Below are 16,540 nucleotides of genomic sequence, written 5' to 3' on the forward strand. Positions count from 1 at the left end.
ACTCTTGGGCAAAAATATGTTTAGTAAGTTAAATATGGACTTCTTGTACAGCCATAATATGTAAAAAAATAAATAATAATTCAAACCTTTTGTAGACCTTTTAGCTACTAATTGGAACCAGAAGGAAAGTCAATTAGTGACTTTTTGACCTTTGGGACAAAAATTTGTTCAGTTGGTCAAATATGGACTTCTGTACAGCCATAATATGTAAAAAAATAAATAAATAAAAATTCAAACCTTTTGTAGACCTTTTAGCTACTAATTGGAACCAGAAGGAAAGTCAATGAGTGACTTTTTGACCTTTGGAAAAAAAAAAAGTTCAGTTGGTCAAATATGGACTTCTTGTACAGCCATAATATGTAAAAAAAAAAAAAAAAAAAATTCAAACCTTTTTTAGACCTGTAAGCTACTTATTGGAATCAGAAGGAAAGTCAATGAGTGACTTTTTGACCTTTGGAAAATAAAATTTGTTCAGTAGGTCAAATATGGACTTCTTGTACAGCTATAACATGTAAAAAAAATAAAAAAAATAAAACCTTCTATGGACCTTTTAGCTACTTATTGGAATCAGAAGGGAAGACTATGAGTGACCTTTTTTTTACCTTTGGGCCAAAAATATGTTCAGAAGGTCAAATATGGACTTCTGTACAGCCATAATATGTAAAAAAAAAAAAAAATCAAACCTTTTTTAGACCTGTGAGCTACTTATTGGAATCAGAAGGGAAGTCAATGAGTGAGTGACTTTTTGACCTTTGGGACAAAAATTTGTTCAGTAGGTCAAATATGGGCTTTGTACAGCCATAATATGTAAAAAGAAAAAAAATATTTAACCTTTTGTAGACCTTTTAGCTACTTATTGGTAACAGAAGGAAAGTCAATGAGTGACTTTTTGACCTTTGGGACAAAAATTTGTCTGTAGGTCAAATATGGACTTCTGTACAGCCATAACATGTAAAAAAAATTTTTTTTTAAATTAAACCTTCTATGGACCTTTTAGCTACTAATTGGAATCAGAAGGGAAGTTAATGAGTGACTTTTTAGACCTTTGGGCCAAGAATATATTCAGAAGGTTAAATATAGACTTCTTGTACATCCATAACATGTAAAACAAACTTTTAAACTCTTTGTGGGACTTTTGGCTGGTAATTGGAATCAGAAGGGAAGTCTATAAGTATGTATAGTGAATTAGTGTGTATGGACTCTTAGTCCAAAAACATGTTCAGTTGGTCAAATATGGACTTCTTGTACAGCCATAATATGTAAAAAAAAAAAGAAAAGAAAAATTCAAACCTTTTTTAGACCTGTAAGCTACTTATTGGAATCAGAAGGGATGTCAATGAGTGACCTTTTTTTACCTTTGGGCCAAAAATATGTTCAGTAGGTCAAATATGGACTTCTGTACAGCCATAATATGTAAAAAAAAAAAAAAATCAAACCTTTTTTAGACCTGTGAGCTACTTATTGGAATCAGAAGGGAAGTCAATGAGTGAGTGACTTTTTGACCTTTGGGACAAAAATTTGTTCAGTAGGTCAAATATGGGCTTTGTACAGCCATAATATGTAAAAAGAAAAAAAATATTTAACCTTTTGTAGACCTTTTAGCTACTTATTGGTAACAGAAGGAAAGTCAATGAGTGACTTTTTGACCTTTGGGACAAATATTTGTTCGATAGGTCAAATATGGACTTCTGTACAGCTATAACATGTAAAAAAAAAAAAAAAAAAAAAAAAAAAAAAATTAAAACCTTTTGTAGACCTTTTAGCTACTAATTGGAACCAGAAGGAAAGTCAATGAGTGACTTTTTGACCTTTGGGACAAAAATGTGTTCAGTAGGTCAAATATGGACTTCTGTACAGCCATAATATGTAAAAAATAATAATAATAATAATAAAAAATTAAAACCTTTTTGTGGAACTTTTGGCTAGCAATTGGATTCAGAAGGGAAGTCAAAGAGTGTGTATGTATAGTATGTTAGTGTTCAAGGACTCTTGGGCAAAAATATGTTCAGTAAGTTAAATATGGACTTCTTGTACAGCCATAATATGTAAAAAAATTATAATAATTCAAACCTTTTGTAGACCTTTTAGCTACTAATTGGAACCAGAAGGAAAGTCAATGAGTGACTTTTTGACCTTTGGGACAAAAATGTGTTCAGTTGGTCAAATATGGACTTCTGTACAGCCATAATATGTAAAACAAAACAAAAACAAAAAAATCCAACCTTTTGTAGACCTTTTAGCTACTAATTGGAACCAGAAGGAAAGTCAATGAGTGACTTTTGTCCTTTGGAAAAAAAAAATGTTCAGTAGGTCAAATATGGACTTCTGTACAGCCATAATATGTAAAAAAATAAAAATAAAAAACCTTTTGTAGACCTGTAAGCTACTTTTTGGAATCAGAAGGTAAGACAATGAGTGACCTTTTTTTTTTACCTTTGGGCCAAAAATATGTTCAGAAGGTCAAATATGGACAGCCATAATATGTGGCTGTACAGCCATAATATGTAAAAAAATAAAAAAATAAAAATAAAAAACCTTTTGTAGACATTTTAGCTACTAATTGGAACCAGAAGGAAAGTCAATGAGTGACTTTTTGACCTTTGGGACAAAAATTTGTTCAGTAGGTCAAATATGGACTTCTGTACAGCCATAATATGTAAAAAAAATAATAATAATAAAAAAAAATTAAAACCTTTTTGTGGAACTTTTGGCTAGCAATTGGATTCAGAAGGGAAGTCAAAGAGTGTGTATGTATAGTATGTTAGTGTTCAAGGACTCTTGGGCAAAAATATGTTCAGTAAGTTAAATATGGACTTCTTGTACAGCCATAATATGTAAAAAAAATTATAATAATTCAAACCTTTTGTAGACCTTTTAGCTACTAATTGGAACCAGAAGGAAAGTCAATTAGTGACTTTTTGACCTTTGGGACAAAAATTTGTTCAGTTGGTCAAATATGGACTTCTGTACAGCCATAATATGTAAAAAAATAAATAAATAAAAATTCAAACCTTTTGTAGACCTTTTAGCTACTAATTGGAACCAGAAGGAAAGTCAATGAGTGACTTTTTGACCTTTGGAAAAAAAAAAGTTCAGTTGATCAAATATGGACTTCTTGTAGAGCCATAATTTGTAAAAAAATAAATAAATAAATAAATAAATATATATATATATATATATATATATATATATATATATATATATATATATATATATATATATATTCAAACTTTTTTTAGACCTGTAAGCTATTTATTGGAATCAGAAGATAATTCAATGAGTGACTTTTTGACCTTTGGGACAAAAATATTTTCAGTAGGTAAAATATGGACTTCTGTAAAGCCATAATATGTAAAAATAAAAAATAAAAAAATAAAATAAAACCTTCTATGGACCTTTTAGCTACTAATTGGAATCAGAAGGGAAGTCACTCATTTGACCTTTGGGCCAAGAATATATTCAGAAAGTCAAATATGGACTTCTGTACATCCATAACTTGTAAAACAAACTTTTAAACCTTTTGTGGAACCTTTGGCTAGTAATGGGAATAAGAAGGGAAGTCAATGAGTATGTATAGTAAATTAGTGTTTATGGAATCTTGGACTAAAAATATGTTCAGTAGGTCAAATATGGACTTTTTGTAAAGTCATAATATGTTTGAAAAAAAAAGAAAAAAGATTTGAAACCTTTTGTTGACCTTTTAGCTACTTATTGGAATCAGAAGGGATGTCAATGAAAGACCTTTTTTTTTACCTTTGGGCCAAAAATATTTTCAGTAGGTCAAATATGGACTTCTGAACAGCCATAATATGTAAAAAAAAAAAAATAATAATAATAAAAAAAAATTAAAACCTTTTTGTGGAACTTTTGGCTAGCAATTGGATTCAGAAGGGAAGTCAAAGAGTGTGTATGAATAGTATGTTAGTGTTCAAGGACTCTTGGGCAAAAATATGTTTAGTAAGTTAAATATGGACTTCTTGTACAGCCATAATATGTAAAAAAAGAAATAATAATTCAAACCTTTTGTAGACCTTTTAGCTACTAATTGGAACCAGAAGGAAAGTCAATTAGTGACTTTTTGACCTTTGGGACAAAAATTTGTTCAGTTGGTCAAATATGGACTTCTGTACAGCCATAATATGTAAAAAAATAAAAAAATAAAAATTCAAACCTTTTGTAGACCTTTTAGCTACTAATTGGAACCAGAAGGAAAGTCAATGAGTGACTTTTTGACCTTTGGAAAAAAAAAAAGTTCAGTTGGTCAAATATGGACTTCTTGTACAGCCATAATATGTAAAAAAAAAAAAAAAAAAAATTCAAACCTTTTTTAGACCTGTAAGCTACTTATTGGAATCAGAAGGAAAGTCAATGAGTGACTTTTTGACCTTTGGAAAATAAAATTTGTTCAGTAGGTCAAATATGGACTTCTTGTACAGCTATAACATGTAAAAAAAATAAAAAAAATAAAACCTTCTATGGACCTTTTAGCTACTTATTGGAATCAGAAGGGAAGACTATGAGTGACCTTTTTTTTACCTTTGGGCCAAAAATATGTTCAGAAGGTCAAATATGGACTTCTGTACAGCCATAATATGTAAAAAAAAAAAAAAAAAAAAAAAAAATTAAAAATCAAACCTTTTGTAGACCTTTAGCTACTAATTGGAACCAGAAGGAAAGTCAATGAGTGACTTTTTGACCTTTGGAAAAAAAAATTCAGTTGGTCAAATATGGACTTCTTGTCCAGCAATAATATGTAAAAAAAAAAAAAAAAAAAAAAAAAAAAAAAAAAAAAAATATTAACCTTTTGTAGACCTTTTAGCTACTAATTGGAACCAGAAGGAAAGTCAATGAGTGACTTTTTGACCTTTGGGACAAAAATTTGTTCAGTAGGTCAAATATGGACTTCTGTACAGCCATAATATGTAAAAAAAAAAAATAATAATAAAAAAAAATTAAAACCTTTTTGTGGAACTTTTGGCTAGCAATTGGATTCAGAAGGGAAGTCAAAGAGTGTGTATGTATAGTATGTTAGTGTTCAAGGACTCTTTGGGCAAAAATATGTTCAGTAAGTTAAATATGGACTTCTTGTACAGCCATAATATGTAAAAAAAATTATAATAATTCAAACCTTTTGTAGGCCTTTTTTGCTACTAATTGGAACCAGAAGGAAAGTCAATGAGTGACTTTTTGACCTTTGGGACAAAAATTTGCTCAGTTGGTCAAATATGGACTTCTGTACAGCCATAATATGTAAAAAAATAAAAATAAAATAAAAAATAAAACCTTCTATGGACCTTTTAGCTACTAATTGGAATCAGAAGGGAAGTCAATGAGTGACTTTTTTGACCTTTGGGACAAGAATATATTCAGAAAGTCAAATATGGACTTCTGTACATCCATAACATGTAAAACAAACTTTTAAACCTTTTGTGGAACCTTTGGCTAGTAATGGGAATAAGAAGGGAAGTCAATGAGTATGTATAGTAAATTAGTGTTTATGGAATCTTGGACTAAAAATATGTTCAGTAGGTCAAATATGGACTTCTTGTAAAGTCATAATATGTTTGAAAAAAAAAGAAAAAAGATTTGAAACCTTTTGTTGACCTTTTAGCTACTTATTGGAATCAGAAGGGATGTCAATGAGTGACCTTTTTTTTTTTTACCTTTGTGCCAAAAATATGTTCAGTAGGTCAAATATGGACTTCTGTAAAGCCATAATAGGTAAAAAAAAAAAAAAATGTAAATGTAAACCTTTTTGTAGACCTGTAAGCTACTAAGTGGAATCAGATGGGAAGGCAATGAGTGACCTTTTTTTACCTTTTGGCCAAAAATTTGTTCAGTAGGTCAAATATGGACTTCTGTACAGCCATAATATGTAAAAAAAATAAAAAAATAAAAATAAAAAACCTTTTGTAGACCTGTAAGCTACTTTTTGGAATCAGAAGGTAAGACAATGAGTGACCTTTTTTTTACCTTTGGGCCAAAAATATGTTCAGAAGGTCAAATATGGACAGCCATAACATGTGGCTGTACAGCCATAATATGTAAAAAAATAAAAAACCTTTTGTAGACCTTTTAGCTACTAATTGGAACCAGAAGGAAAGTCAATGAGTGACTTTTTGACCTTTGGAAAAAAAAAATGTTCAGTTGGTCAAATATGGACTTCTTGTAGAGCCATAATTTGTAAAAAAAAAAAATAATAAAAAAAAATAAAAATATATATATATATATATATATTCAAACCTTTTTTTAGACCTGTAAGCTATTTATTGGAATCAGAAGATAATTCAATGAGTGACTTTTTGACCTTTGGGACAAAAATATTTTCAGTAGGTAAAATATGGACTTCTGTAAAGCCATAATATGTAAAAATAAAAAAAAATAAAAAAAATAAAACCTTCTATGGACCTTTTAGCTACTAATTGGAATCAGAAGGGAAGTCAATGAGTGACTTTTTTGACCTTTGGGCCAAGAATATATTCAGAAAGTCAAATATGGACTTCTGTACATCCATAACATGTAAAACACACTTTTAAACCTTTTGTGGAACCTTTGGCTAGTAATGGGAATAAGAAGGGAAGTCAATGAGTATGTATAGTAAATTAGTGTTTATGGAATCTTGGACTAAAAATATGTTCAGTAGGTCAAATATGGACTTCTTGTAAAGTCATAATATGTTTGAAAAAAAAAAGATTTGAAACCTTTTGTTGACCTTTTAGCTACTTATTGGAATCACAAGGGATGTCAATGAGTGACCTTTTTTTTTTTTACCTTTGTGCCAAAAATATGTTCAGTAGGTCAAATATGGACTTCTTGTAAAGCCATAATAGGTAAAAAAATAAAAAATAAAAAATGTAAATGTAAATGTAAACCTTTTTGTAGACCTGTAAGCTACTAAGTGGAATCAGATGGGAAGGCAATGAGTGACCTTTTTTTACCTTTTGGCCAAAAATTTGTTCAGTAGGTCAAATATGGACTTCTGTACAGCCATAATATGTAAAAAAAATAAAAAAATAAAAATAAAAAACCTTTTGTAGACCTGTAAGCTACTTTTTGGAATCAGAAGGTAAGACAATGAGTGACCTTTTTTTTACCTTTGGGCCAAAAATATGTTCAGAAGGTCAAATATGGACAGCCATAATATGTGGCTGTACAGCCATAATATGTAAAAAAAAATAAAAAAATAAAAATAAAAAAATCTTTTGTAGACCTTTTAGCTACTAATTGGAACCAAAAGGAAAGTCAATGAGTGACTTTTGACCTTTGGGACAAAAATTTGTTCAGTAGGTCAAATATGGACTTCTGTACAGCCATAATATGTAAAAAAAAAAATAATAATAATAAAAAAAAATTAAAACCTTTTTGTGGAACTTTTGGCTAGCAATTGGATTCAGAAGGGAAGTCAAAGAGTGTGTATGTATAATATGTTAGTGTTCAAGGACTCTTGGGCAAAAATATGTTCAGTAAGTTAAATATGGACTTCTTGTACAGCCATAATATGTAAAAAAATAAATAATAATAATTCAAACCTTTTGTAGACCTTTTAGCTACTAATTGGAACCAGAAGGAAAGTCAATGAGTGACTTTTTGACCTTTGGGACAAAAATGTGTTCAGTTGGTCAAATATGGACTTCTGTACAGCCATAATATGTAAAAAAAAAAAAAAAAAAAAAATTCAAACCTTTTGTAGACCTTTTAGCTACTAATTGGAACCAGAAGGAAAGTCAATGAGTGACTTTTTGACCTTTGGGACAAAAAATTGTTCAGAAGGTCAAATATGGACTTCTGTACAGCCATAATAAGTAAAAAAAAAAAAAATTAACCTTTTGTAGACCTTTTAGCTACTAATTGGAACCAGAAGGAAAGTCAATGAGTGACTTTTTGACCTTTGGGACAAAAATTTGTTCAGTAGGTCAAATATGGACTTCTGTACAGCCATAATATGTAAAAAAAAATAATAATAATAAAAAAAAATTAAAACCTTTTTGTGGAACTTTTGGCTAGCAATTGGATTCAGAAGGGAAGTCAAAGAGTGTGTATGTATAGTATGTTAGTGTTCAAGGACTCTTGGGCAAAAATATGTTCAGTAAGTTAAATATGGACTTCTTGTACAGCCATAATATGTAAAAAAATTATAATAATTCAAACCATTTGTAGACCTTTTAGCTACTAATTGGAACCAGAAGGAAAGTCAATGAGTGACTTTTTGACCTTTGGGACAAAAATTTGTTCAGTTGGTCAAATATGGACTTCTGTACAGCCATAATATGTAAAAAAAAAAAAAAAAAAAAATTCTAACCTTTTGTAGACCTTTAGGCTACTAATTGGAACCAGAAGGAAAGTCAATGAGTGACTTTTTGACCTTTGGAAAAAAAAATTGTTCAGAAGGTCAAATATGGACTTCTGTACAGCCATAATATGTAAAAAAAAAAAAAAAAAACATTTTTTAAATTAAACCTTTTGCAGACCTTTTAGCTACTTCTTGGAACCAGAAGGAAAGTCAATGAGTGACTTTTTGACCTTTGGGAAAAAAATTGTTCAGTAGGTCAAATATGGACTTCTTGTACAACCATAATTTGTAAAAAAAAAAAAAAAAAAAAAAAATTCAAAACTTTTGTAGACCTTTTAGCTACTAATTGGAACCAGAAGGAAAGTCATTGAGTGACTTTTTGACCTTTGGGACAAAAAATTGTTCAGAAGGTCAAATATGGACTTCTGTACAGCCATAATATGTAAAAAAAAAAAATATTAACCTTTTGTAGACCTTTTAGCTACTAATTGGAACCAGAAGGAAAGTCAATGAGTGACTTTTTGACCTTTGGGACAAAAATTTGTTCAGTAGGTCAAATATGGACTTCTGTACAGCCATAATATGTAAAAAAAAAAAAAAAATAATTAAAAAAAATTAAAACCTTTTTGTGGAACTTTTTTGCTAGCAATTGGATTCAGAAGGGAAGTCAAAGAGTGTGTATGTATAGTATGTTAGTGTTCAAGGACTCTTGGGCAAAAATATGTTCAGTAAGTTAAATATGGACTTCTTGTACAGCCATAATATGTAAAAAAATTATAATAATTCAAACCTTTTGTAGACCTTTTAGCTACTAATTGGAACCAGAATGAAAGTCAATGAGTGACTTTTTGACCTTTGGGACAAAAATTTGTTCAGTTGGTCAAATATGGACTTCTGTACAGCCATAATATGTAAAAAAATAAATAAAAAAAAATTCAAACCTTTTGTAGACCTTTTAGCTACTAATTTGAACCAGAAGGAAAGTCAATGAGTGACTTTTTGACCTTTAGAAAAAAAAATTGTTCAGTAGGTCAAATATGGACTTCTTGTACAGCCATAATTTGTAAAAAAAAAAAAAAAAAAAAAAAAATTCAAACCTTTTGTAGACCTTTTAGCTACTAATTGGAACCAGAAGGAAAGTCAATGAGTGACTTTTTGACCTTTGGGACAAAAAATTGTTCAGAAGGTCAAATATGGACTTCTGTACAGCCATAATATGTAAAAAAAAAAAAAAATATTAACCTTTTGTAGACCTTTTAGCTACTAATTGGAACCAGAAGGAAAGTCAATGAGTGACTTTTTGACCTTTGGAAAAAAAAATTGTTCAGTAGGTCAAATATGGACTTCTGTACAGCCATAATATGTAAAAAAAAAAAATAATAATAAAAAAAATTAAAACCTTTTTGTGGAACTTTTGGCTAGCAATTGGATTCAGAAGGGAAGTCAAAGAGTGTGTATGTATAGCATGTTAGTGTTCAAGGACTCTTGGGCAAAAATATGTTCAGTAAGTTAAATATGGTTCCCTTTCAGTCGGTCACGTTCGACGTACGTCGGAACTGACCGACGAATTGGGATCTGATCTCAGAGACCAATCTACTTCGAGTGTATTAAAAACGAGCCAATGGAGATTGGCATGCGATCCACGCATTCCACGCACCGCCCCGCAGCGCGGGTATAAATAAGGAAGTGGAATGCTTGATCATTGCTTTCTACTTCGGAGCCGAACAGTGAATGTTTCCTGTTTCTACGAAGAGTGTTTTTGACGAGTCTCGTGAGAGGATCTGCTTCCAGTGCGGGTGTGACAGCGCGTCAGCGAGTGCCGCTTCAGACGGAGATCAGCTGTTGGTTCGCTGGGCGTTTCCTATTTCTGAGTGCACACACAGGCTTGCACCTTTGTACTGTGTGGTGCCGCGGTCATCTCCCTGAGTGCTTCAGCACGTTAAAAGAGCAGTTTCCTTTCTAAAAGAGCAACACGGTTTGACCCTGCGTCTTTTTCAAGATGTCATTCAAACCGTGTGTTTCTGGATGCGGTCGATATCTGTCCCCAGCTGACGGTCACGTTCGTTGTCTCACGTGTTTGGGCGTTCAGCACGCTGAGGCTGCGTTCGTGAATGACTCATGTTCCCATTGCGGGAACATGACCATCGCAGTTTTACGGTCCAGACTCCATTACCTCGAAAGAGGCGGAGCACCATTGCGCATCCCCCGATCTAGTGGTCCTCCCGCTGCAAAGCAGAGGGCTGCTACTTTGGCTGATGGCCTTGGTGGGGACCTGAGGGTTACTGTGAGGGCTTCCCCGACGGGTCAAACGGCTCCCCGGGCCCCTCCCCCCTCCGCTGCGCCGGTGGAGCTTCCAGAAGAGCGCGCTGGCCTCCCCCGGGAGGTCCCAGGCGTTTCTTTTGGGGCTCCGGCTGAGGACATGCTGTCGATTGCAGCATCGGGGGACGAGCTAATGGGCTCTGAGGATGAAGATTCGGCTGCGCTGCCCCCTTCGGGTGTGACAGCGTTGCCCGAGTCCGACCCAGAGCTTACGGCTATGCTTTCCCGGGCCGCCGCGAGTGTCGGGCTCGAGTGGAACCCTCCACCGTGTCCCGAACCCTCGCGGTTGGACGATTGGTTTCTCGGGACGGCCCGTGCTGGTTCTCAGCGCCCCGCCCCGGTTCCTTTCTTCCCGGAAGTGCATCAGGAGATCACGAAATCGTGGGTAGCGCCTTACAACGCTCGCTCACGGTCGACTGACTCCTCCGTCCTCACTACTCTCGATGGTGGTGCGGCTAAGGGCTACGTGGGAATCCCCTCAGTCGAGCGGTCTGTGGCGATGCAACTGTGTCCCAAGACCGCTGCGGACTGGCGGGGTGCCCCGCGTCTCCCCTCCCGGGCGTGTAAGTTCTCGTCCGGTCTCACGGGCAGGGCTTACACCGCCTGCGGGGAAGCCGCATCATCTCTGCATGCTATGGCGCTCCTGCAGGTCCACCAGGCCAAGGCGCTAAAGCAATTGCACGAGGGTAGTTCCGACCAGGGTGTTATGCAGGAACTGCGTGCGGCGACTGACCTCGCTCTCCGGGCGACGAAAGTCACTGCACGCTCCCTGGGTCGGGCGATGTCCACACTAGTGGTCCAGGAACGCCACCTGTGGCTGAACCTGGCAGACATGCGTGATTCCGACAAGGTCCGGTTTCTCAACGCCCCTGTCTGTCAGGCCGGCCTCTTCGGCGACGCCATCGAGAGCTTCGCCCAGCAGTTCTCGGTGGCCCAGAAGCAGACGGAGGCCATCAAAAACATCCTGCCCCGACGACCCGCTGCTGCCTCCACCCAGTCGTCGTCGGCAGCACCTCCGCCTGCTCGTCGCCGAGGGCGTCCCCCTGCGTCCGCCTCCGCCCCTGCGAAACCCAAGCAGCAGCCTCCACCGGGAAAGCAGGGTGCCGGACGTAAGGGAGGCGCCCAACCCGCTCAGGGCTCCGCTAAACCAGCCGGCAAGCGCAAGGGGAAGCGGCCCTGAGACGGGCAGCCCAGGGAAGACGGGAGCTGCTCTGAGGGAGATGATGTCCGCATCTTTCTCCCACCCCCCGGAGGAGGACCGGGGGGCCCCGACTGGTGTTACATCTCTGCCGCTGGCTCTCCGGAGTCCAGCGGCACCCACATTCTCAATAAAAGAGCAGTTTCTATTTTCCCTGGGCCCCAAGAGGGCCAGGTTGGCAGTGCGCGACGCCCCCGGGCCTTGCCACTCCTTTCCTCCCCTCTCCCCCTCGCCAGGGGGCAGCAGTGTGGGCACCGAGAACGCCCCCGGGCCTTCTCACCCACACTCTGCCCCGCCCTGGAATATTCGGACAACACTCCGGGCCGCCTCCGGGCCTCCCGAGTCGGGTCCGTCCATTCCACTTCGCTGCCCCACCCCGGGTACGTCTGTGGTGCCGTTGGTCCCGCTTGTACGGTCTCTGGGGGCTTGGCTTCAGCTCCCCAGGCCGTCTCGCTGGCTCATCCGTACCATCAGACTCGGCTACGCGATTCAGTTCGCTCGCCGGCCTCCCAAGTACAAGGGCATCCTCTTCACCTCAGTGCGGAGCAGCGATGCCCAGGTCTTGCGGTCAGAGATCGATGTCCTGCTGGCGAAGGACGCGATCGAGCCGGTTCCTCCAGCCGATATGAAGGCGGGGTTCTACAGCCCCTACTTCATTGTACCCAAGAAAGGGGGTGGGTTACGGCCAATCTTGGACCTGCGTATCCTGAATCGGGCCCTGCACAAGTTCCCGTTCCGGATGCTAACGCAGAAACGCATTTTCGAATGCATCCGTCCCCAAGATTGGTTTGCAGCGATCGACCTGAAGGACGCGTACTTTCATGTCTCTATCCTTCCTCGACACAGACCGTTCCTACGTTTTGCGTTCGAGGGGAAGGCATATCAGTACAAAGTCTTGCCCTTCGGGCTGTCCCTGTCGCCTCGCGTCTTCACGAAAGTCGCAGAGGCAGCCATTGTTCCGCTCAGAGAACGCGGCGTTCGCGTCCTCAACTATCTCGACGACTGGCTTATACTCGCCCAGTCTCGGGAGCAGTTGTGCGAACACAGGGACATGGTGCTCAGTCACCTCAGCCTGTTGGGCCTTCGGGTCAACCGAGAGAAGAGCAAACTCTGTCCCGCACAGAGGATCTCTTATCTCGGTATGGAGCTGGATTCGGTCAGCCAGACTGCGCGCCTCACGGAAGAGCGGGTCCGGTCGGTGTTGAACTGCTTGAATTCGTTCAAGAACAGGACGGCGGTCCCACTGAAATTTTTTCAGAGGCTCCTGGGGCATATGGCATCTGCAGCCGCGGTAACGCCGCTCGGATTGCTTCATATGAGACCGCTTCAACACTGGCTCCATGGCCGAGTCCCGAGGTGGGCGTGGCAGAGCGGCCAGTACCGGGTCCCAGTGACTCCTTACTGCCGCCAAACTTTCAGCCCATGGTCCGACGCTTCGTTTCTCCGGGCCGGGGTGCCCTTAGAACAAGTGTCCAGGCATGCTGTGCTCTTCACGGATGCCTCCTCCACGGGCTGGGGGGCCACGTACAACGGGCATGCAGTTTCAGGTCTGTGGACGGGACCTCAATTGCATTGGCATATCAATTGCCTCGAGTTGTTAGCGGTACACTTGGCACTGCGCCGCCTCAAGGGGCCGCTACGTGGCAAGCATGTACTGGTCCGTACGGACAACATTGCGGCCGTTGCGTACATCAACCGTCAGGGTGGTCTACGCTCCCGTTGCATGTTCCAACTCGCCCGCCACCTCCTCCTTTGGAGTCAGAAGCATCTGAGGTCGCTTCGTGCCATTCACATCCCAGGTGCGCTGAACCAGACAGCCGACGAGCTCTCTCGCCAGTCGACACCTCCGGGGGAGTGGCGACTCCATCCCCAGGCGGTCCAGCTGATATGGGACCTCTTCGGAGCCGCACAGGTAGACCTGTTTGCCTCTCCGGACTCGACCCATTGCCAGTGGTACTATTCCCTGTCCGGGGGCACCCTCGGCACGGATGCACTGGCGCACAGCTGGCCCCGGGACCTGCGCAAATATGCGTTTCCCCCAGTGAGCCTTCTTGCACAGACCCTGTGCAAGGTCAGGGAGGACGAGGAGCAGGTCTTGTTAGTTGCGCCCTACTGGCCCAACCGGACCTGGTTCCCAGAACTAACTCTCCTCGCGACAGCCCCTCCTTGGCCGATCCCCCTGAGGAGGGACCTTCTTTCTCAGGGACGGGGCACTCTATGGCACCCGCGTCCAGACCTCTGGAAACTCCATGTCTGGTCCCTGGACGGGACGCGGAGGTTCTAGGTGGTCTACCACAGGCAGTGGTAGACACCATCTCTTCTGCTAGAGCCCCCTCTACGAGGCGCCTCTACGCTTTGAAGTGGAACCTGTTCGTTGAATGGTGCTCTTCCCACCGGGAAGACCCCCGAAGGTGTTCGATTAGTGTCGTGCTTTCTTTCCTGCAAGATGGGCTGGAGCGAAGGCTGTCTCCCTCCACCCTCAAAGTGTACGTCGCAGCAATAGCGGCGTATCACGACGCAGTCGAAGGTAAGTCCGTAGGAAAGCACGACTTAGTCGTCAGGTTCCTCAGAGGTGCGAGGAGGCTAAATCCTCCTCGTCCAAACTCGTTACCCTCTTGGGACTTAGCTCTAGTGCTCAGAGCACTTCAGAGCCCTCCCTTTGAGCCTTTGCAGTCTGTGGAGCTTAAAATCCTGTCAATGAAGACAGTGCTTCTGACGGCATTGGCCTCCATCAAGAGGGTAGGGGACCTGCATGCACTTTCGGTCAACGAATCGTGCCTAGAATTCGGGCCGGCCAACTCTCACGTTGTCCTGAGACCCCGGCCTGGATACGTGCCCAAGGTTCCTACCACTCCCTTCCGGGACCAGGTAGTGAACCTGCAAGCGCTGCCTTCGGAGGAGGCAGACCCAGCCCAGGCTTTGTTATGTCCCGTCCGCGCTCTCCGCGCTTACGTCGACCGGACTCAAAGCTTTCGGACCTCAGAGCAACTCTTCGTCTGTTACGGAGGCCAGCAGAAGGGAAAGGCTGTCTCCAAGCAGAGGTTGGCCCACTGGATAGTGGATGCTATCGTCTTGGCTTACCAGTCCCAAGACGTGCCTTGCCCGTTCGGGTTGCGAGCTCACTCAACAAGGAGTGTTGCTTCTTCCTGGGCGCTGGCTCAAGGCGCCTCGCTGACAGATATATGTAGAGCTGCGGGCTGGGCGACACCTAACACGTTCGCTAGATTCTATAGCCTCCGTGTAGAGCCGGTATCTTCCCGCATCCTCGCCCCCAGTGGCCAGTAGCGCTAAGTGCCCGTTCTAAGTGTCGGCTTGCAACGCCACTCCCGCCCTCTGGGCCGGATACGTGCGTCTATTTTTCTCCAGTTGTGTTCCCCGGAAACGGCTAACCCTGTCGAGCTCCTCCGTCACCCCTGCGGTGCCAGACGTTGCGGCCGTCTGACGCCAGGCCTGCACCCGTATGCTTGTGAAACGTGTGTGTAGGCTGGGTTCCATATGTAGCGGTCCCCTCACGGCTACCCCATATGTGTATTCTTCCACGGTACCAGCTACCCTACTCGGCTAGCCCCGTGTCTTTCCCTTGACAGAGCCCGCTCTGTCGTCTCTGGGCGTGTTCTTTCCCCCCTGGGACCAGGCTGGAACCACCCCAGAGACTGCCATATGTTGCACTACCCTGCCAGGTTAGTCCTTATGTGTATTCTGCCACCTAGCCTTCTACTGAAGGACGTGGCTCCGCAGCGTACCATCTCCCGAGACGGGCACGCTTTCCCAGCGTTATCCAATAGTCACACTGAGTGGGTCTTGCAGAAACAGCAGTGACTGACCTCCCTGCTTGGAGCCCTGACTTCCGTACCATCTAAGACGGTCCAGTGCGCTCAAGCAGGACGCTGGAAGGGCCAGCGCCCTGGCGTTTTGGTAGGGATCCCAATTCGTCGGTCAGTTCCGACGTACGTCGAACGTGACCGACTGAAAGGGAACGTCTCGGTTACGTATGTAACCCTCGTTCCCTGAAGGAGGGAACGGAGACGTACGTCCCGTCGCCAGGTGCTGTGCTTCCGCTAGGGGGCCGAGTCACTAGTTCGGCTCCTCAGCAGAAAAAAGCAATGATCAAGCATTCCACTTCCTTATTTATACCCGCGCTGCGGGGCGGTGCGTGGAATGCGTGGATCGCATGCCAATCTCCATTGGCTCGTTTTTAATACACTCGAAGTAGATTGGTCTCTGAGATCAGATCCCAATTCGTCGGTCAGTTCCGACGTACGTCTCCGTTCCCTCCTTCAGGGAACGAGGGTTACATACGTAACCGAGACGACTTCTTGTACAGCCATAATATGTAAAAAAATTATAATAATTCAAACCTTTTGTAGACCTTTTAGCTACTAATTGGAACCAGAAGGAAAGTCAATGAGTGACTTTTTGACCTTTGGGACAAAAATTTGTTCAGTTGGTCAAATATGGACTTCTGTACAGCCATAATATGTAAAAAAAAAATAAAATAAAAAAATTCAAACCTTTTGTAGACATTTTAGCTACTAATTGGAACCAGAAGGAAAGTCAATGAGTGACTTTTTGACCTTTGGAAAAAAAAAATGTTCAGAAGGTCAAATATGGACTTCTGTACAGCCATAATATGTAAAAAAAAAAAAAAAAAAAAAAAATCCAACCTTTTGTAGACCTTTTAGCTACTAATTGGAACCAGAAGGAAAGTCAATGAGTGACTTTTGACCTTTGGA

The sequence above is a fragment of the Gobio gobio genome (genome assembly GCF_949357685.1).
Source record: "Gobio gobio genome assembly, chromosome: 14".
NCBI lineage: Eukaryota > Metazoa > Chordata > Actinopteri > Cypriniformes > Gobionidae > Gobio > Gobio gobio.